Here is a 22,024-nt window from a genome sequence, read left to right on the forward strand (position 1 = left end):
TGAATGTTAGGTTAAAGTCAATAATGTTTCTTATTTTTCTTGATTTATTATGTTTTTAAGACCAATATGGCTATTTATTACAAACATTTATTACATAGTTGTGAATATTTATGTAGTTTTTTTTAGAAACATTAAGCTAATAGTATTATTTTTTTTTTAAATAGTGAAGAAAATATGCTTTTTGAATCTAGGTTTTATTCTAGTTATTTTTTTTCCTTGTAATTAGAGACTGTTAGGCACCCAACATTCAGCTTCCTGATGCTATGCTGCCCCTAATACTACCTGTTCAATTTCATATATTATTGGCATAGTGCTCCCAAAAGTAATAGTGCCACACAGATATGCCCCCAAAAAATATTAGTGGCATGTAGATAGTGACTCCAAAAATATTGCCTTATAGATAATGTCCCCAAAAATAGCAATATCATTTAGACAGTGCCCTCAAAATAGTATCACAGAGATTGCCGACCTAAATAGACTAACCCATAGAGTGTCTCTGAAAAAAGAGCCATATTTATTATGCGACTGAAAATAATAGTGCGACTACTACTTCCAAACAGTTATACTCACCTGTCCATATACTGTTGAATTCAATTCCAGGGGCTAGAATGGGATTCTGATTCTCTCAGGTTCTGTCATGCAGCTGTTATTTCAACAACCTGTTTGGAAAAACTGGAGATGACCAGCTAAGGGTATGTGCATACCAAAATCAATCTGCCTCAAAATTCCTTCAGGTTTTTTTGAGGCAGATCTTGAAATGCAACTTTTTTTTAATGCTTTCTTAGGCTGATTCTGATGTGGATTCCGTGTCAAAGTCAGTGCCCAAAAACGCTGTGTGAACTGGGCCTAATGGCACATTCACACGTGGCGGAATTGCTGTTGAATTCCGCTGCGGACAGTCTGCAGTGGAATTCTGCAGCAGCTGTTTTTTACATTTCTTTCTATACATTTTCAGGAAAGTTAGTTCAGACGTTGCAGAAAATAACTGTGCAGAAATCAGGCTGCAGTGCAGAATTTTCCCTCCGCATCATGCCCATGACGTTGCGGAGAAGAAGCGGAATTTCACTGCGTATTTCAGCCTTTGCAATGCAAAAACTGAAATCTGTGGCACGTCCGCTGTTATATCTGCAACGTCTGATTTACCTGTCAAATAGGCAAATGTTGGTGCAGATTCGTTGCGCAATTGCCCCAAATCTGCACCAACATTTGCAGCGGAAGAATTCCACCACGTCTGAACGTGCCCTAAGGGCACAACCAGACGTGGCGGAGTTTTGCATACACTGTCCGCATCAATGCCGCACAGAATCTGTGTTGCATATTCTGTTGCGGCTCTGCCTAAAATTGGCATTAAATTGATGCGGACTAGCCGTTGCGTATTGAGGTGAAAGTACTTTCCCTTCTCTCTATCAGTGCAGGATAGAGAGAAGGGACAGCCCTTTCACTAGTAAAAGTAACAGAAATTCTTACTTACTCGGCCGTTGCCTTGGTGACGCGTCCCTCTCTTGACATCCAGCCCGACCTCCTTGGATGACGCGGCAGTCCATGTGACCGCTACAGTCTGTGATTCGCTGCAGCCGTCACTTGGACTGAAACGTCATCCCGGGAGGCCGGACTGGAGGAAGAAGCAGGGAGTTCTCGGTAAGTAGGAACTTCTATTTTTTTCACAGGTTGATGTATATTGTGATCTGAAGTCACTGTCCAGGGTGCTGAAACAGTTACTGCCGATAGTTTAACTTTTTCAGCACCCTGGACAGTGAATATTTACTGACGTAGCCTAGCAACGCTCCCGTAATTACGGAAGCCCCATTGACTTACTCAGTCTGGCTGTAGACCTAGAAATACATAGGTCCAGCCAGAATGAAGAAATGTCATGTTAGTAAAACCAATACGCTCTGCAGCACACATAACATCTGCGGATTTCATTCCGCAATGAGTCAGCAACAAATCCACTACATGTCCGCAACAGCCAGTGTATGCTGCGGACACCAAATTCTGCACCGCAGCCTAAGCTCCGCAGCGGAATTTTCCGCAACGTGTAAACGAACCCTACTAAAAAGCTGTGGAAAGCAATGGAGAAACGTGTACGCTGCGGATTTCCGCAGCGGACCGTCCGCTGCGGAATTCCAGAGCAATTCCGCCACGTCTGGTCATGCCCTAAGTCTGACTCCTGCTATTAGTTGTATGTCTATTAAAAATGTCAGCTGATTGCAGTATCTATCAGAAAAAATTGCAAGCATTAAAACTCTGCATACATAAAAGAAGAAAAAAAAATCACTATTATAATAATAGCTATAATAATATAGGTTTCAGACTTATAATTGCTCATGTCTGTCCAAGCTTGAATACAAAACAACTACAAAGCTATCTCATTATTATAGGACATGAAAAGAATGCAGTTCATTGATCATTCTGTGGTTTTCACAGCGATGTCATCCATTCTATACACTACAAACTATACAATATATTGGCCTTCACATATCCTACCAACCTGTCTTCAAGATCAGCAGAAACATGTATAATAAAATCATTGACAAAGTCACTTTATACTAGTTGTTTTATGCACCACATAAGGGATACTAAAACATGTCATGCACTGCTATTACTACAGTACCATGAAATTAACAGTACACGTCTGATGAAAGGTTTATTGTGTGAAAAAAATCATGTTCTTGCAAACTTTCTGTCGGTGCAAAGAAAAAAAAAACTGCTGAAAAGAATGAAACCAATTTATTTGCATTTATGATGTAGACACACATCACAATTTAATATGCAACTGAAAGAAAGTTTGAGGCCTTTTCACACAGTGCAGTTTTGCGGCAGATTTTTGTATTTTGTTTTTTATCCAAAACCAGGAACAGAACGTAAACAAAAGAAATACATAAAATAAGGCCTTATAGGTCTGCTTTCCTGGATCCAATCCTGGTTTTGGCTTAAAAAAAGACATGCAAAATGTGAACAATTCCTTAGGTCAAATATTGGTGCAGATTCGGGGCAATTACGCAACGTATCTGCACCAACATTTGCATATTTGACAGGTCTTTCAGACGTTGCGGATATCACAGCGGACTTCGCACAGATTTCAGTTTTTGCATTGCAAAGGCTGAAATCCGCAGTGAAATTTCCGCTGCTTCTCCGCAACATAATGAGCATGCTGCGGAGGGAAAATTCTGCACCGCAGCCTAATTTCCGCACAGTTATTTTCCGCAACATCTGAACTAACTTTCCTAAAAATATATAGAAACAAATGTAAAAAACGTCTACTTCAGAATTCCACTGCGGACTGTCTGCAGCGGAATTCAACAGCAATTCCGCCACGTCTGAATGTGGCCTTAGGGTTAGTTTACATGTGGCAGATTTGTTGCCGAAATTTCCGTTCCTCATCCAGGGTTCTATGGTGATCTAGGTTTGGTTCAGTAGAGCCATGGGAGCAACAGGCATTGTAGCCATAGTATTGAAGCTAAAATGTGTCCATGTAAGGCTTCGTTCACATCGGCGTCAGGGCTCCGTTCATGGGTTCCGTTGGAGCTTTCCTTCAGGGGACACCCATGAACGGAACCCTGACTGAAACAAACGGAAACCATAGGTTTGATTTCAATGGTGACGGATCCGATGCAAATGGTTTCCGTTTGTCACCATTGTTAAGGGTTCCGTCGTTTTGACGGAAGGAATAGCGCAGTTGACTACGGTATTGATTCTGTCAAAACGACGGAACCCTTAAACAACGGTGACAGTCAGGGTTTCCGTTCATGGGTCTCCCTGATGGAAAGTTTAGATGGAACCGATGAACGGAGCACTGACGCAGATGTGAATGCAGCCTTACAGTAATCTGAAAGTGATATTAATCCCTTGCCGCTCCTGGACGTACTATTAGGTCATGATGAGCGCATCGTTCACGCTTCATAATCATGGGTCTAATGGCTATTCTGGCCCCCCTCCCGGCACATACAGGAGCTATGACAACTGCTGTCTCGTGCAGCTGTCGCCGCAGCTCCTTCAGCAGGGACCAATCGCGGTTGTCCCCGCTCATTAACCCCTTAGAAGCCATGTTCAATAGCGATTGCAGCTTCTTAGGAGTTAAAACACTATCGACGTCCCGCAGTATGATCGCGCCGATGGTTGCTATGGCAACTGGAGGCCTAACAATCACCTCCGGCTATGCCATCTACAGAAGCCTAGTGGGTCCTGACAAAGTCAGGACCCACTATGCTTGCTGTCAGTGAGTATCTGACAGCTCTAATACACTGCACTATGCATGTAATGCAGTGTATTAGAATTGTGATCAGGGCCTCCTGCCTTCAAAAAAAACAAAAAAGGTTAGATACATTTTTTTTTTTTACTAGTAATAAATCATCTCTTTTTCCCTTATCAGTCCTTTATTATTAAAACAATTAAATAAATAAAGTATATATAATTGGTATCGTCGCATCTGCAACGCCCTGAACAACGAAAGTATTTCGTTATTTATCCCGCGCGGTGAACGCAGTAAAATAAAATAATAATAAACCATACCAAAATGAAATTTTTTTGGGCACTTCACCTCCCAAAAGATGGAAAAAAAGAGACCAAAAATACTTTCTGATCGAAACTACAGTTCATTACGCAAAAAAACAGGTCCCCATCCAGATTACTTGATGGAAATGTAAAAAAGTTATGGCTCTTAGAATATGGCAACACAAAAAGTAAATAATTTTAATAAAAAGTATTTTATTGTGCAAACATCATAAGACATAAAAAAAACTATATACATATGGTATTGCCGTAATCATATAGACCTGCACAATAAAGTGAATATGTCATTTATAGCGCATGGTGAACGCTGTAAAAAAAAAAAGGAATTAAAACAATAGTAGAGTTGCTGTTTTTTAGTCACCACGTTTCATAAAAAATAGAATAAAAACTGATCAAACATTCGCATGCATCCCATGAAAACTACAATGAATTCCTCAAGGGGTCTAGTTTCCAAAATGGGGTCACTTTTAAGGGGTTTCCCCTGTACTGGTACTTCAGAAGCTCTGCACATGTGACATGGTGGCCAGAAACCAATCCAGCAAAATCTACATGCCAAATAGTACTCCTACCTTTCTGAGCCCTGCCGTTTGTCCAACCAGCAGTTTATGACCACATATAGGGTATTTCCGTAATCGGGAGAAATTGCTTTTCAAATTTTGGGGTGCTTTTTCTCCTTTATTCCTTGTAAAAATTAAAAATTTGTACCTTTTATCGGAAAAATATGTGATTTTCAATTGCACAGCCTAATTCCACAAAATGCAGCAAAAAAACCTGTGGGGTCTAAATGCTCACTATAGTTTGCCAAATGGGGGTCATTTTTGGGGGGCTTCACTGTTTTGGCCCCACAAGACCGCGTCAAACCTTACATAGTGCCTAAAATATATTCTAATGAAAAGGAGGTTCCAAAATCCACAAGGTGCTCCTTTAATTCGGTGTCCTGTGTTGCAGTCTAGTAGCAAACTAGGACCCCATGTGGGATATTTCTAAAAGCTTCAGGAGCTGGCCAATAAATATTAAGTTCTGTTTTACAGAAAAATTTCTTAATAAAAATTGGTAAATTTCTCCTCTGCTATGCTTTAAATTCCTGTGAAACGCCTAAACGGTTAAGAAACTTTCTAAATGCTGTTTTAAATACTTTGAGGGGTCTAGTTTTTAAAATGGTGTGATTTATGGGGGTTTTCTAATATACAGGCCCTTCAAAGCCACTTCAGAACTGAACAGGTACCTAAAAAAAAAGGCTTTTGAAATTCACTTCAAAATGTGAGAAATAGCTGCTTATGTTCTAAGCCTTGTAACATCCTAGAAAAATAAAAGAATGTTCAAAAAATGATGCCAACATATAGTAGACATATGGAAAATGTGAACTAGTAACTATTTTGTGTGCAATTTATATCAGTCTTAAAAGTAGATACAATTAAAATCAGTCAAATTCTATTTTTTCCAAATTTTCTCTACATTTTGCTATTTTTTTTACAAATAAATAGACCAAATTTTACCACTAACATAAAGTCCAATGTGTCACAAGAAAATAATCTCAGAATCGCTTGGATAGGTATAAGCATTCCAGAGTTATTACCACATAAAATGACACATGTTAGATTTGAAAAATGGGCACTGAGCCTTAAGGCTAAAACTAGGCTGCGTCATTAAGGGTATGTTCACACGATGAGAGGCATTTACGTGTGAAAAGACAGACTGTTAACAGCTGCCTCGTTTCACACGTAAATGCTCCTCCTCGCATTTTGCGAGCCGTCTGAGATGCTCGTAAATCTTGAGCTGTGCTTCATTGAGTTCAATGAAGAACAGCTCAAATTACGTGGCAAAGAAGTGTCCTGCACTTCTTTGCCAAGGCAGTCCATTTACGCGTCGTCGTTTGACAGCTGTCAAACGACGACGCGTAAATTACAGGTCGTCTGCACAATACGTCGGCAAACACATTCAAATGAATGGGCAGATGTTTGCCGACGTATTGTAGCCCTATTTTCAGGCGTAATACGAGGCATAATACGCCTCGTTTACGCCTGAAAATAGGTCGTGTGAACCCAGCCTTAGGGGTTAACAAATAGGGCATTTGAATAATGGTCTACATTTAAAAAAATAAAAATAAACAGAGAAGAGCTTGTGTTATTAAGAGGAATTATTGTCTGTGGAGAATTGTAATAGGTTTGTTTATATGACTGATTGATGTTTATTAGAGATAAGCAACACAAAATTCACCTGGTTTAGGATTTTATGTTGTTCACTGACTCTTGAATAATTTCTGATTTTCCACTAGCAAACAGAGAAACCATGTACAGTATCAGCACTCTCCTCACAGAAGTCTACAAAGTCGCAAAATATAGATCTGCAATACAGTGCCTGGTTCTCTCCATGAAAGTAAATAGGGTATAAATACAGATCTGTATTTTTTGCCCTATTAACTTCTTCAGAGAGAATAAGGGTCCATATAATAAAATTGTGTTCTCCTCATAGAAGACGATGAAGTAAGAATTACAGATTGGTATTTTAGACTCCATTACCTTCTATGAATCCACTGTGGATTAACTTCTAGAATTCAGATCTGTATTACATGTTTCATTGGTTATTCATTTGCCACAAATAGAAATCAAAAATTGAATTTGAAGAATTGTCGGCAAAGAAAGTTTTGTTTAAAACTGATGTTTTATTCATCTCTGACTGTTAAATGGTTTTTATAGATCACTTCACAAACTACTAGGCCCAAAAGAATTGGGATGGACTTGAAAAGGTTAAAAAAGAGCAATCAGACAGCATTCAAACATTGAAGGATGGCAATGTTACTAGCATTAATAACAGAAGTCTTCACAAGATACCAAAACACTGTTTCAAACAAAGAGAATAAGTCGAATACTTATAACTAGCCATAATTACATTTATGTTAATTTTTGAGCAGTTGATTTAAATAAAGCATTAGTGTGAGAGCTTTTAATTATAAAATATCAATGGATGAATTATTTGCTAATGATAAAGAAATGGCCCTACAGCAGCTTCTTAGTAATCAGGTTGTGTTCTCTCAGATGAAGAATATCACTTTTCAAGAGAAAAATATGATCATTTTTTCTTCTCACTAATGATTTTTGCTAATTCAAGTGAATAAAACAGTATGCAATGAGAAAGAAAAGAAAAATACTTCAATTTTAAAACATTGCATATATAAAGAAAGATCTCGCTGCTGTGATACGAGGGGGGAGGGGGGCATTATGAAGTTTGAAAAAATAAAGTACGTGATGTCTGAAAGTGATTCTCTTCTCTCACTAATAGAAGAATCATTTGTACGATGTCCCATCAGGACAAATTAAAGTTAGCTAAAAATAAACTTTAAGACTAAGCTGAATTTTATACCAGCCCTATGCTTTTTGTACATTTGTATTCTTATTTTAGGTGAGGGGCTGGAAGAAAAGATGCTCAAATAAGTTTGCAGTGAGTCCCTGCGGCTCCATACTGAAGAGCTGTAGGTACTCTATATGCCACCATATGATGCCTCTATAAAGCGCAGATTACATTGCTTTTAGGGGAGTAATATCTAATGGCACATGACACTATTTTTCATATGAAATTGGAGGTACAGTAGGGCCCCATGGACTTCCGTATTTTTAACATCATTGCGTTCCTTAGGGAGCATACATACGTGCTATATGAAAGTTATTAGAGTCTAAAACATTAATTAAAATTGTGAGACTCTTGAATTTTATGGAGATAATACAGATGGGTGGTTACATGAATTTGCAAACATAATGAAAAGGCAGTTGCATCTGCCGAAACGTCGCTGCTCGGTTATGGATTAAAGCCCTTCACTTTTGGTATTTCACCATGATATCCTGGAGTGCTGCCTATTTTTTTTGCCTTGTGAATAGTAGGATATAGCCTGTATCCTCAGGCGTGCACCCACCCAGTGCCTGTTTTTTTTTGTATGGTGCTGCTCTGGACTGGACTGCTCTGGACTTTAGATAGATTGATATATAGATGAATTACTGCATCATTGCGGCGTGGCATGGAGGCGATCAGCCTGTGGCACTTGTGGTGCTATGGAAGCCCAGGTTGCTTTCATAGTGGCCTTCAGCTCGTCTGCATTGTTAGGTCTGGTGTCTCTCTTCTTCCTCTGGACAATAGCCTATAGATTCTCTTTGGGGTTTAAAACAGGCGAGTTGGCTGGAAAATCAAGCGCAGTGATACTGTGGTTATTAAACCAGGTATTGGTACCTTTGGCAGTGTGGCAGGTGCCAATTCCTGCTGGAAAATGAAATCAGCATCTCCATAAAGCTTGTCAGCAGAGGGAAGCATGAAGTGCTGTAAAAATTTCCTGGTAGACGGCTGCACTTACTCTGGACTTGATATAACACAGTGGACCAACACAGTTGCTCAGTGGTCCAAAGTCCTGTTTTCAGATGAAGTAAATTTTGCATTTAATTTGGAAATCAAGATCCCAGAGTCTGTAGGAAGAGTGGAGATAGATAGATAGATAGATAGATAGATAGATAGATAGATAGATAGATAGAGATAAGCAGCACTCTGCGACAGATTCCAACATGGTAATGGGTGCAAGCAGGTAATCCAGATCCGTGGATTATAAGACATAAACGAAAGAAATCCCACAGAACTCCGATGGTTCCAAAAAGTATGTGATTTATTCAGTCAACAGTAGCATTACTACTAGGCCCAAAAGAATTGGGATGGACTTGAAAAGGTTAAAAAAGAGCAATCAGACAGCATTCAATAATTGAAGGATGGCAATGTTACTAGCATTAATAACAGAAGTCTCTACAAGATACAAAAACACTGTTTTAAGACAGAATTGCTTGAAAAAGGTCCTATAGCAGGACGGAAACGTTGCAGCTGTTGACTGAATAAATCACATACTTTTTGGAACCATCGAAGTGCTGTGGGATTTCTTTAGTTTAGATAGATAGATAGATAGATAGATAGATAGATAGATAGATAGATAGATAGATAGATAGATAGATAGAGATATACACTATATGGATAAAACTATTGGGACACCTCCACATTACACCTACAGGTGCTATTTTGACATCCCAATCTCAATCCATACGTCTTCCACTCTTCTGGGATGACTTTCTACAAGATTTTCGAGTCTGTCTGCAGGAATTTTTTCCCCATTCAACCAGAAGAGCATTTGTGTGGTCAGACACTGCTGTTAGATGAGAGGTTCTGGCTCGCTTTCTCCGTTATAGTCCATCCCAAAGGTCAGGGCCCTGGCGGCAAGTCAAGTTCTTCCACACCAAACTTACGTAACCATGCCTTTATGTGCCTTGCTTTGTACAGAAAAGAGAAAAGGGCCTTCAGAAAAGTGTTTGCATAAAGTCAGAAGAATTCAGTTGTTAAAAATGTCTTGATATGCTGCAGCCTTAAGATTTCCCTTCACTGGAACTAAGGGGTCTAGGCCAACCCCTGAAAAACAACCCCATATCATTATCCCTCCTCCACCAAACTTTACATTTGGCACAATGCAGTCAGGCAGGAAATGTTCTTCTGACATTCCCCAATCCCAGACTCGTCCATCAGACTGCCAGATATAGAAGCGTGATTTTTCACTCCTCAGAACATGATTCCACTGCTCTAGAGTCCAGTGGTGACCTTTTTTTACACTTCTCCATTCGATGAGGGATAAATAGAATAGAGATACACTAACAATTCAGCAATGGATGTCTCATCCCCATGCCAAAAGGCAAAAATATTGTCTATATATATCTGAGCCAGGTGATATAACAATGTCCAGACCATTCATTTGCATAGATAAATGTATCCTTTACCTGGCTAATATTAATTGGCGTAACTGAGTGCCATATTCGTGCCCATTGCGGTCCCATGTATTTGGGGACAAAATTTGTTCCCAAATAGGAAATAGTTACACTGAAGTACTATCATCAACAGATGGATTGTGAACCTAACCAGGTTGGCTGAGACATCCTTTTCTTGCAATGTTACTGTTACAGCTTCAATACCTGTCTTGTGTTCTATCAACGTCTACAGGCTAGTCTTTTTAAAAGACACTAGCCAACTTTGTACCAAGAGTCAAACATCTTTTAATTTGGAAAGAAAGTAATTGGTGTCTAAAACAAAATATTTAGCCGTATAGACATTTTAAATACCTAGGGGTTGTTGGCTATTTTTTGTGCACCTTAGCTAATGTATGCAAAACCATGGTAATTGGATTGGGTTTGGATAAAAAAACTTTAAATCCTCATAAATTTTTTCATCATTATATGCTTCCTCAACTATTTGTTTAAATTGTTCCAGGATGCGCATCTTAGGATCTTAGGATCTAGAAGTACATAAACTGCTGTATCGACTAGTTGACCCATAATCTCCACTATATAAACACTCTTATCTTGGATTGACCCTGTCAGGGTCTTTCTCAAGCATGCTCTATTGGAATGCTGCCGTCTTTCTTCTCTTTGTTAAACTGATCCAAGGAAATGATCTGAATACATTGTGGGGTTAAAAAAGAAAACTTATTAACTCCATGAGGAAAAATTAACTTGTTTTTTTAGCCCATCCTACAGATGCTAGATCAGATTGACATCTGGGAGATTTGAAGCCCAAGTTAACAACTTAAACTCTATGTTATGTTCCTCAAAGCATTCCTGAACAATTTTTGCAGTGTGACATGGTGGGTTACCATGATGAAAGAAGCCACTGCCATTAGCCATATCGTTGCCATGAAGGGATGTACTTGGTCTGCAACAATGTTTGAATAGGTCATACATGTAAAAATAACATCCACATGACTGCCAGGACCCAAAGTTTCTGAGGAAAACTTTGCACAAAGCATCACATTGTCTCTGGCCGTTTGCCTTCTTTCCATAGTGTTATCTGGTAACCTCACATCCCAAGGTAAGCAAAGCACACACAGTTAGCCATCCACATGATGTAAAAATGAATGAGATTCATCAGACCAAGCCACCTTCTTACATTGCTCTATGGTCAGGTTGTGATGCTCAGGTTAGGTGCCCATTGCAGATGCTTTTGGCAGTGGACAGGGGTCATCATGGGCACTCTGACTGGTCTGCAGCTATGCAGCTTCAAATGCAGCAAGCTGTGTTGTACTGTGTGTTCTACCTTTTTTTATCATAGCCAGCATTAACTTTTTTAGCAATTTGTGCTACAATACCTCTTCAGTGAGATTGTGCCTGATGGGCTAGCCTTTGCTCCTTACAGGCATCAATGAGCCTTGGGTATTCATGTGGTCTGCTGCCAGTTTACCTATTGTTATTCCTTGGACCACTTTTGGTGGGTAATAACCACTGCATACCAGGAACACCCCATAAGACCTGACATTTTGGAGATGTTATAACCCATTCATTAAGTCATCACAATTTGTCCCTTGTCAAAGTCGCTCAAATCCTTACACTTGCCCATTTTTCTGCTTTTCAACTTCAAGACTGTTTACTTGCTGCCTAATATATTCTCACCCCTTGACAAATTCTATTGTAATTAGATAATCATATATATATATATATATATATATATATATATATATATATATATATATATAAAAATACAAAAAATGTCAGCCACACAGCCAAAATAGTGATAGTAGAGGGGGCAAGCCCGCCAGGGACACGAACAAGGTCACCAAAACGTATAAATACAAAAAATCAGGCAGCACTCCAGCGATATAGCAAAAAAAGTAGAAACTGCTTTATTGTTCCATCAAGTGCAATGTTTCAGCTGTACAATAGAGCCTGTCTCAGCTTGAGAAAGGCTCTATTGTAGAGCTGAAACGTTGCACTTGATGGATCAATATAGCACTTTCTACTTTTTTACCTATATCGCTGGAGTGCTGCCAGATTTTTGGGATTTTTTATATTTTTATATATATATATATATATGTATATACTGTACATTTATTTTCCATCATTTGTCATACTTTTTAACAAATCTTACTTCCAATGTATATATAGAATAATGAACATTAATCTGGTACCTTCTAACTATGCTACCAAAGCAACATCTCTGGGGAAGTGAAAAGGTTAATGTAAGTATTCCTTTTACCTTTATCTTCAGTGACAACAGAATAGAACACATTTATTAATGTTCTCTTTTAAACATTTTATATTTATTGTTTTGGCATTCAGAATATTTGGAATTATTGAATTTATTAATAAAACAGGAACACATCTCAAAGTTTGAATCCAGTAAAATATAAGTCAATATATTTACTTTCACTGCTCTGTTAAGGCATCTATCAAACTTCTTTGCTCAGGCTTCATGAATATAAAATAGTACCTGCTTGAGCCTAGTAAAATGTAGGACTGACTCACATTGCTTAATGGTAATGTCAGAGATTAATGTATGTGCACGGCAGTTAACATTGTACAAAGCACATTAATTATTAAAGACAAGCTCTTCCGTGACTGTATGGGAATTTAATATCAATTCGATGACAAAATCAGAGTGAGTTTTGATTCTGAGTATGAATGGCAAATGACATATGGAACATAATGTATCTCTAATGAATACCAATCAATCGTAGAGCTGTAAAGTCTGATGTTTGACATCTGATTAGAAATTAATTCTCTTGTGTGTGAGAAAAATGGTATGGTGAGTAAGGAATGGCTTGTTTCATTAAAAGAACAGATACTAGTATTCTTTACATCATTCTACTTGTTTTATTTCTATCATACTTCTTTATGTGCATAGATTTTCAATAACAAGTATAAAGGCTAGTATGTACATGCCTAAACTAGCCCACAATTTTGATGGAAGAGCCATAGCTTGACTACATAAGTAAAAACTGTCACGGGGTCCATAGAGATTCTGTTATGGCACCAGCAGAGATAGATGTGAACCCACTTTTGTGACCAAGGGATTTGACGTCAGGCTAGTTTAAGGAAACACCTGGTCTCTACCCTTTAACCCCTATACAGGGAATTGGACTTTGCTGCAGGGAACCCCAGATCGGCACCCCCGGAGAAGTCTCCCTTGGCGATGGCCAACGTAACAGATGTAGTGCCAGTAAGCAAGGTCTGGAATAGCAAAAGGTCAGGGAAGGCGTCAAAGTTTGCAACGGGTCATGTAGTAAATAATCAGGGCAGGTGGTAGATGTTTGTCACGGGTCACTAAGCAAAAGGTCAGGTCTGGCGGCAGGCATGGATAGTCAAAGATACAGGCTTAAGTCAAAACAAATCAATTAACGAGATAGCGTGAGGAATTCTAGGAATATAGGAAAACTAGAAGAACCTAATTGTTCTGGCAAAGAGCATGGAAAGGGGAGGAAGCTGGGTGAAGATAATCTGGCCCTTTAAGAAGGCGTGGGTCAGCACATGCGCACTAGGACCCAGAAGCAAGGCGGCATGGCAGGTAAGGGGGGAGCGGGAGACATTACAAAAACATATATAACTTTGTGTAAAGATATGTTCATTTGTAAATGCTATTTATTTTCTTCATTTTCCATTAAATTGGCATACACTCAATACAGTATTATTCCAATAAATGTATAAAAAGGTTATGGTTGTTTTTAGGAAAACGCCAACTCAATTATAGTGGCAAAATATGTGTAGCTAATAACCTATTAAAGTTTTCAATAGAGTGGCTGTTCTCCCTTGAGAATAATGAGAAAAGAATTGCGCTCATAAAACTTACAACTAGACTAGAACAAGAGGAAGTTAAAAAAAAGGAAGAAGTGCCACAACGTTTACTTCATGCAACAAGACAATAGTCATTCTGGTCTCTGCATTGTTCCTGCATCATGTTAACTATAAAGATTGTTTCATAGCAAAACAATTCACTTAGTAAGTCCATTTTTAGTCCTACCTAGATTTTTTTTTTTTAGCTAGTTTCTAAATACAAACAACGAACCCTTGGGCACAATGAGAAGGGGCAGTTAAAGCAAAAATCTTTTAATCGAAAACGTCACCTTAGCTCCATATTCATATAACACCCCATCACATACATTTTGATCTTAAGTTAAATAGCAATAACTGCTCCTGTTGTGCATATATTCACCTATACAAAATCTTCTACCTCTGGCCCCGACCATCATGAAGGCTATGACTTTCTTTCCCTTTTATCTTTGGCTTCCCTCTTATGCAACACACCCGGTTTTTCTCTTACAGCCCATCTCTCCCCTATGTCACAACACGGACTCTCTCTCTTTCATTTGCCTTCTCTTAAACACACCTTTTAGAGTGTAAGCTACAGTCCCCGTGATAGAAACAAAGTGCTCCAAATACTGGGCCAACCAGATTTTCCCTGTTAACATTTGCAGTCACATTGTCGGCATATTGGTGCCAGCAACAGTGCCCACATAATAGAGCCTGCCATCCTGCCCCTTTCCAAAGCATGGTACACTGTCCTCTTACAGAGTCTGCAATGCTTTTGGTAGATCACTAAACAGCATTAATAAAAAAAACAGGAAGAAAAGCATTTTTACAGCCTTCAATATTGTAATCTTACTTACACTTACGTATGTGGCAAGAGAATTGAATAAAATAACACTTAACCCCCTCCTCCTACCAATCTGAAGTTGTAAATCCTATCTTCCTATGTTCCATGCAGCTAACTTAAAGCTAGTATTACACGACCCGACGTGGGCCGTGTAAACGAGTGCCGATCAATGAGACAGTTCATTGATCGGCACTCATTTGCTCCTTTCATAAGGAGCTAGTATGGGAACAAGCGCTGTTTACTCTGATCAATCTTCCCCATACAAATCTATTGTTTCGGCAGCACATCTCCCTGTTTACAGGGAGAAGTGCTGCTGACAACGATAAAAGTTTATGCATTTAAAACTATGGAATCAGGCGATGAATAAGCGATTGCTCGTTTATCGGCTGATCGTTGCCCTGTTTACTCAGGGCAATTATCGGGAACAAGCGTTCTATGTAACCTCATTTGCCTAATAATTGGCCAGTGTAAAAGGACCTTTACAGTCCTTACTTTTATGGCTGATTGGGCTGTATATTGCGCTGCCATTAAAGTGTTCGGGCTGCCACTATGGTCAGCACCACTAATATGAGGGGACAAGGAGCTGCATTTATCAGGTGTCTGTCACAAAAAAGCGCTAAATAAAGGGCTCAAAATAAGTGCTCTGTTTAGCACCGGGATCACAATGCAGGTTTCCTTCCGGGATTTGACCCATAGCTATTGAAAACCATGACATTGTAGTAGTAAAGAGGTCTAAAAATCCAGATACAGGATTTCATAGGTTAATTATGTACAAACCAATGCAAAAAGTTTAGTTGCTGATCATACACACACACACACACCTATGGCTGTGCTACAGGCACAACTCTAAGTAGCGCTTGACAATCTGTCACAATGGGGGGAGGGCAGCAGTTGTCTGTTTTGTTGCTTTCTTTACCGGACAAGTTTTACTATATTAGAAAATCGTGAAGGCCATCATTACATCTACTTTATTGTTTTCACAGGGGTTTCTACGTATAGGTGGCTATGCCTGTTCCTGCAGCTTATCCCATTCACTTAAATACATCTATCACCAATAGTATATAATGGCATACATTTACCTGATACGTCATGAAATGCTGTTAAAAAGATTATGGCGTATACATTTTAGGCTATATATATGTTTTTTTGGCCTACGTTTGACATATATGCTGGGAAAAGCTCTCGACATATAGGTTACACGTAAGCTGTGATGGATGTCTAACAGTGGCACCCATCACCCATAGACTATATTGGTATCAGTGTAACGGATATGCCATGAACTCTAATGACCCTTTTCACAACGTAACTGTTGAGCGGATACAATAATACCTATGGGTGATGGATGCCACTTGTAGGCATCCGTTTAACTCATCCTCACCCATAGGCAATAATGGCATCTGTGTAACGGAAATCGTATAAACAGCTAATGAAAAGCTCATGACAAATATACGTTTAATGGATGCTTGTCACAATGGGCTACCATGTTAAAAAATACATATACGGTTCACGTTTACGTTTTTTAATTGGACTACCTGGGAAAAAATTGTGTAATGCTGTTCCATACCTTTTTTTTGTGTATACTAATGTATATCAGCCAGACAGATGTCAAAAGGACACATTTAGCGTGTATGTTTTTTATGTAAAGGTGATGTGATAAGGACTTAAGATAACTCTGTATAGAGGCACCACACAACAGCACATGGAGTGCCTACAGTTTGATAGTGTGGAGCCACAGGGACTACACATGTCCCCGTATAGCCTCTGCACATACAGCCCTGTCATGGTCATGAGGACTTAATTATAGCTCAATAATAGGAGGTTTACGGACTGACAAACTTTCAATGTTCTGCTCATCATCTCTAGTTGTCAAGCGATTGAACTATTATTTGTAGAAATAGTGTTTTTAAGATTTTCCCAATGAAGTTTCCACTCTGACAACATTACAATTGCCTTTTGGGAATAATTTTTAACTCTTAAACAGTGTACCTCTGTACAGTTTCTCTTTTTTCCTACTAGAAGAATAAAATGAGTGGAAATTTTTTCATTTCTTTTATACAAGTTCTATTTCAGGATAATAAATAAGTTTACTACATGTAATTTTAGGTATTTTTAAATTAACATTGTTATGTAGTATATGTAACAGGAGAATTGTGCTCTCCACATATGTCAAGGAGCCGTATAATTCATTTACAAAAGCTTAACAGTAATTAGTAAATAGCACTTGTGATAATCATCTTTTTTTTTTTAACTAATGTGCAATATCCTGTGATTCTTTTTACTCCTAAATGATTTACGAGTCTCACTTGGGTTTTCCCCCGACAGCTACAGAAGACTGGTATTTGGGGGAACTGATTAACACCTGCTCTTAATTTGTTACAGTTAATTAATGGCACAGCATGTGTCACAGAGTTAAAAGTGAGTCATTTGCCTTACTTGGTTGGATATAGGTTTTTTAGAATTCTAGATTTTTCTGGTACTATAATATGTTTTAACAGAAGCCAAGTCAATGAATGAGGACATACAAGAATTGACATTTTTTGGTTTATCAGTATAACGATACAAAAGCCATGAACTTCTTGAAGTATAAATACAAAAGATGTAAATAAACTATCATGTAGTATAAACTACCAGTAATTAATTTATCCCTTATTGTCCTAAAGTCAACACATTAATGAGTTAATGATAAGCTGAGCATTTAGGACAGAAAAAAGAGTGCTCTATTAGTAATTAATATAATAAATTATACTGAGTGCACATAAAAGGTCCCCTAACACAACAACTACAATAAAAAGAAAAAAATTGTCTTTGTCAGTAATATTTTATTTTTTATATGTTTCACAGCTCGCTTGGCATCCTGGCAGTGCCGCTCTGCAGCTGATATCTTATCAAGCAAGACTATCCTCGACTAGGAATTGTATGTGCAGTGTATGTTATTCACTCAGCATCTGGAAGTATTCCCAGCTTCCCCTGAATCGAGGTGTCACTTATGTTTCCCTCTCAGATTTCAAACACAAACCTAAATAGGAGTGCCAGAAAGCCATTGCTGATGCTTGGGGGACTCAAACTTATCAGGGATCTTCTTCCTCTGAGAATGCAGCTTCCATGCAATCTGAAGCTCATAAACGTTTTTTCAGTGGTTCAAATTCCAACTATCATAGACTTTTAAAGGGGTTGCATATTCCTTTAAGAAAACAAGATCCAAAACATCTAAAGGTTTCTCTTCTTCTCAGGTATCCCTTCTGGAGGTCGCTCTCAGGGACACATTAATTAAGTCAAGCTAGAATTCTGGCACACATGCCATGAGCCACATTTATTAACTGTTTTAACCCTTTCAGCTTATTTTTTGTTTTTATGCTTTTGTTTTTTCCTCCCCGCATTCAAAAAGTCTTTACGGGACTAGTTGTACTTTCTAAAGGTACTATTTAATATTATGTGTGATGTATTGGGAAGCTGGGGAAAAATTCAAAATGGGGTGGAATTGGAAAAAAACAGTTTCGCCATTTTCTTATGGGTTTAATTTTTGCAGTGTGCAATGTACAGTCCCCTTTATTCTGCGGGTCAGTAAGATCACAGTGATACCAAATTTATATAGTTTTTGTTATATTTTAGCATTTTTTTTTTTGTACGTGGAAAGGTGTAGTTCTTATTTATAACATTTGATCAATTTTTGTTACATTTTTTGTTGCGGTTGAAGTGGCAAAAAAACTGTGATTCGGCCATTTTTACCTTTTTTTCCGCTACGACGTTCATCGTATTGAATAAATATTTTGGCCACTTTTGGACACGGGGATCCCTAATCTGTTTGTTTATTTTTGTTTATTTATTTTTATATGTAATCTAGGGAAAGGGGGGTGATTTTGAATTTTTATATTTTTTTTAAAACTTTTTTTACATTTTTTTTAACTTTTATTTAGCCCCCTAGGAGGCTTGAACCTGCAATCATTAGATTGCTTATGCTATAGACTGCAATGTCACAATATCGCAGTCTATGGCAAAATTAGTGCAATGCTATTGAGACCTGCCGAAATTATAACAGGGCTGGGAGCGTTCACAAGGCTCCCAGCTGCTAGAGGAGTACACCGGCTCCTGTGATCTCGCCACGCAGGAGCCAGTGACCGGCCCCAAAGTTAAATGGGAAGAAAAAGCACCCTAACATTTGTAAAGCAAACTCTTCTGAGCAAGCCATTATCTGATATGTGGTAATAAACAGCTGTTTGGACAAATGGCAGTGTTTAGAAGGGAAAGAGCGCTATTTGGCTTTTGGAGCTCAAATTTGGCTGGAATGGATTTCGGGTGTCATGTCGCATTTGCAAAGCCCCTGAGGAGATTTAGACCCCACAGGTCTTTTGCACAATTTATTGGAATTATGCAGTGAAAATGAATATCAACATTGTTTCCAATAAAATGTTTAATTTTCTAATTTTCACAAGGGATAAAGGAGAAAAAGCACCCAACATTTGTAAAGCAATTTCTCCCGAATACGGCAATACCCCACACGTGGTCATAAACTGCTGTTTGGGCACACAGCAGGGCTCAAAAAGGCATGAGCGCTATTTGGCATGCAGAATTTGCTGCATTGGTCTTTGGGCAGCATGTCGAATTTTGCAAAACCCCTGAGGTACCAGAGTACAGTGGAAGCCCCCAACAAGTGACACCATTTTGGAAACTACACATCCCAAGGCATTTATCATTTGCCTGGACATATGACAGGGCTCAGAAGTGAAGTGCACAATGCGCATTTGAGGCCTATTTTGGCGATTTTCAAATAGTAAAACAAACCCCCAAGTAGTAACCCCTATTTTGGAAACTATACCCCTTAGGGCATTTTACGGGGTTTAGTGAGCATTTTGACCCCACTGTTTTTTTTTTCCATTAGAAATTAATTAACCCTTTAGGATTGAGACATTTTTTGCTTTTTAATTTTAATTTTTACTCCCCGACTTCCAAGAGCCATAACTTTTTTATTTTTCCGTCGATAGAGTGGTGTGAGGGCTTATTTTTTGCAGGAGGAGTTGCAGTTTCTATTGGCACTATTTAAGGTACCATATAATGTACCGGGAAACTGAAAAAATATTTGCTGGCTGAAATTGGAAAAAACTGCGGTTCCTCCATTGTTTTTTGGGTTTTGTTTTTACGGCTTTCCCCGGCAGTAAAAACGACAACTTAACTTTATTCTGTGGCTCAATAAGATTACGGTGTTCATCATAGGCTACAAATGACATTTTTACCTTATTCTGCGGGTCGATAAGATTACGGCGATTGCATTTATTTTTTGTGTCACCATATTCGGAGAGCCGAAACTTTTTTATATTTCAGTTAAAAAAAGCTGTGTGTGGGACTAGTTGTAGTTTTTATTGGTACTATTTTGGGGTACCTGCAACTTTTTGATCACTTCTTATTCTATGTTTTGCGAGGGGTGGTGACCAAAAAATAGTGACTCTGGCATTGTTTTTTTATTTATTTTTTTGAGGTTTTCACTGTGCCAGAAAAATAACATTATAGTTTTATAGTTTGGGTCGTTACGAACGTGGTGATACCAAATATGTGTACGTTTTTAACATTTAAATTTTTTTCCTATAATAAAAGCCTTATTGGAAAAAAGTCAGTTTTTGTTTTTTTAACTACTAACTTTCATTTTTACACTTTTATACAACATTTTTATTAACTTTTTTTGTGACACTGACAGAAAGCTTATCAGGACATGCTGGAGGCGGGTCCTCATAGGCTGCAGTACTTGGTAGACCCGGGGGCCATTGTCAGGCCTCCGTTTGCCATGTTAACCATCGGATTACCCCGCGATCGCGTCGTGGGGGTGCCGATCTGCTACAAACCCCTTAAATGCAGTGGTCGCTATTGATTGCCGCATTTAAGGGGTTAATTGCAGAGATCGCCGGCGTTGGACTTCTGTCCGGTGACAGGCAAGTATCAGCTGTTAGAGACAGCTGATCTCCCGGTACCCGTACACTGTCCATTAGGACAGTGAGCTCCGGGAACGGTTCAGTAACTGTACGTCCTGGTGCGGGAAGTAACCTCTCGCCAGTACATAGAGTTACTGACTGGTGTGGTTAGGGGTTAAGAGATTCAATCAGCCAACGAGCGAGCATTTGCTCTTTCATCGGCTGATTGCATCCCTGTGTACACAGGGCAATGATCGGGAATTTGCATTCATATGAGCGCTCATTCGCCCTATCATTTGGCATTATAAAATGGCATTTACGAACCAGGTTTAAATTTATTCATGTGTTATAACCCTTCAGCTGAATGGAAGAAATCTCTAAAAGAACCAATGTACAGAAAGGTGAACTCTATGCGTAAAGGAATTTTCTAAGCTACGCCTTTTTTAGGTGAAAACCGCATCAGAAAACGCGCCAAAAAACGGCTGAAAATGCCTCCCATTGATTTCAATGGGAGGCGGAGGTGTTTTTTTCCTGCGAGTAGAAAAACCGTCTCGCGGGAAAAAGAAGCCACATGCTCTATCTTCGGATGTTTACACTTCTGACCTCTCATTGACATCAATGGGAGGCAGAGAAAGCATATTCCATCAACAGCCGCAGGCGAAAAACGCAGCGAAAATTGGCATGCAGGCAGAGCAAAATCTGATTCAAAATTCCAAACTGAATTTTGAGGCAGATTTTCCTCCTGCAAAAAACTCTGTGTGAACCCAGCCTTACTAAGACTTTTTTTTACTTTGTTTATGCATGGCAGCATATGTTTATGTTTTTGTCATTGATGGTTTCATAGTTTACTTTATAGCCATTCTGCCCTTGCTGTACCAGAAATCAGCTCTCTAGGGACTGTACTCCTGGTGAGCATGTAATAGACGTGTTTATACACAACAGGCAATCTTATAGAGCTGTGGCAGAGAGGAAGAGAGTAGCAGCCTGAACTGATGATGAGACAGGAGGTACACTAGTATTGGGACACCTACACATTACACCTACAGGAACTTTTATGACATCCCATTCTAAATCCATAGGCATTTACATGGAGTTGGTCTCCCCTTTGCAGCTAAAATAGCTTCCACTGGGAAGGTTTTCTACAAGATTTTGGAATGTATCTGTGAGAATATTTGCTCATTCATCCAGAA

General features: G+C 38.8%; 1 long non-coding RNA gene across 2 annotated transcripts in view; it reads left to right on the forward strand.

The window, feature by feature from the left end:
* The first annotated feature begins 601 nt into the window (after positions 1-601).
* LOC142657203 (uncharacterized) overlaps positions 602-22,024 on the forward strand; it is a 113,400-nt gene continuing 91,977 nt past the window's right edge. The window contains exon 1 of one of the 2 annotated variants that reach the window (XR_012849844.1): positions 602-692. This is a non-coding gene — a long non-coding RNA (uncharacterized LOC142657203). Of the gene's footprint in view, positions 693-12,450; positions 12,527-22,024 lie in introns of those variants that run through there. The other variant, XR_012849843.1, reaches the window with a different exon arrangement.

The sequence above is a fragment of the Rhinoderma darwinii genome, chromosome 7, assembly GCF_050947455.1.
Source record: "Rhinoderma darwinii isolate aRhiDar2 chromosome 7, aRhiDar2.hap1, whole genome shotgun sequence".
Taxonomy (NCBI): Eukaryota; Metazoa; Chordata; class Amphibia; order Anura; family Rhinodermatidae; genus Rhinoderma; species Rhinoderma darwinii.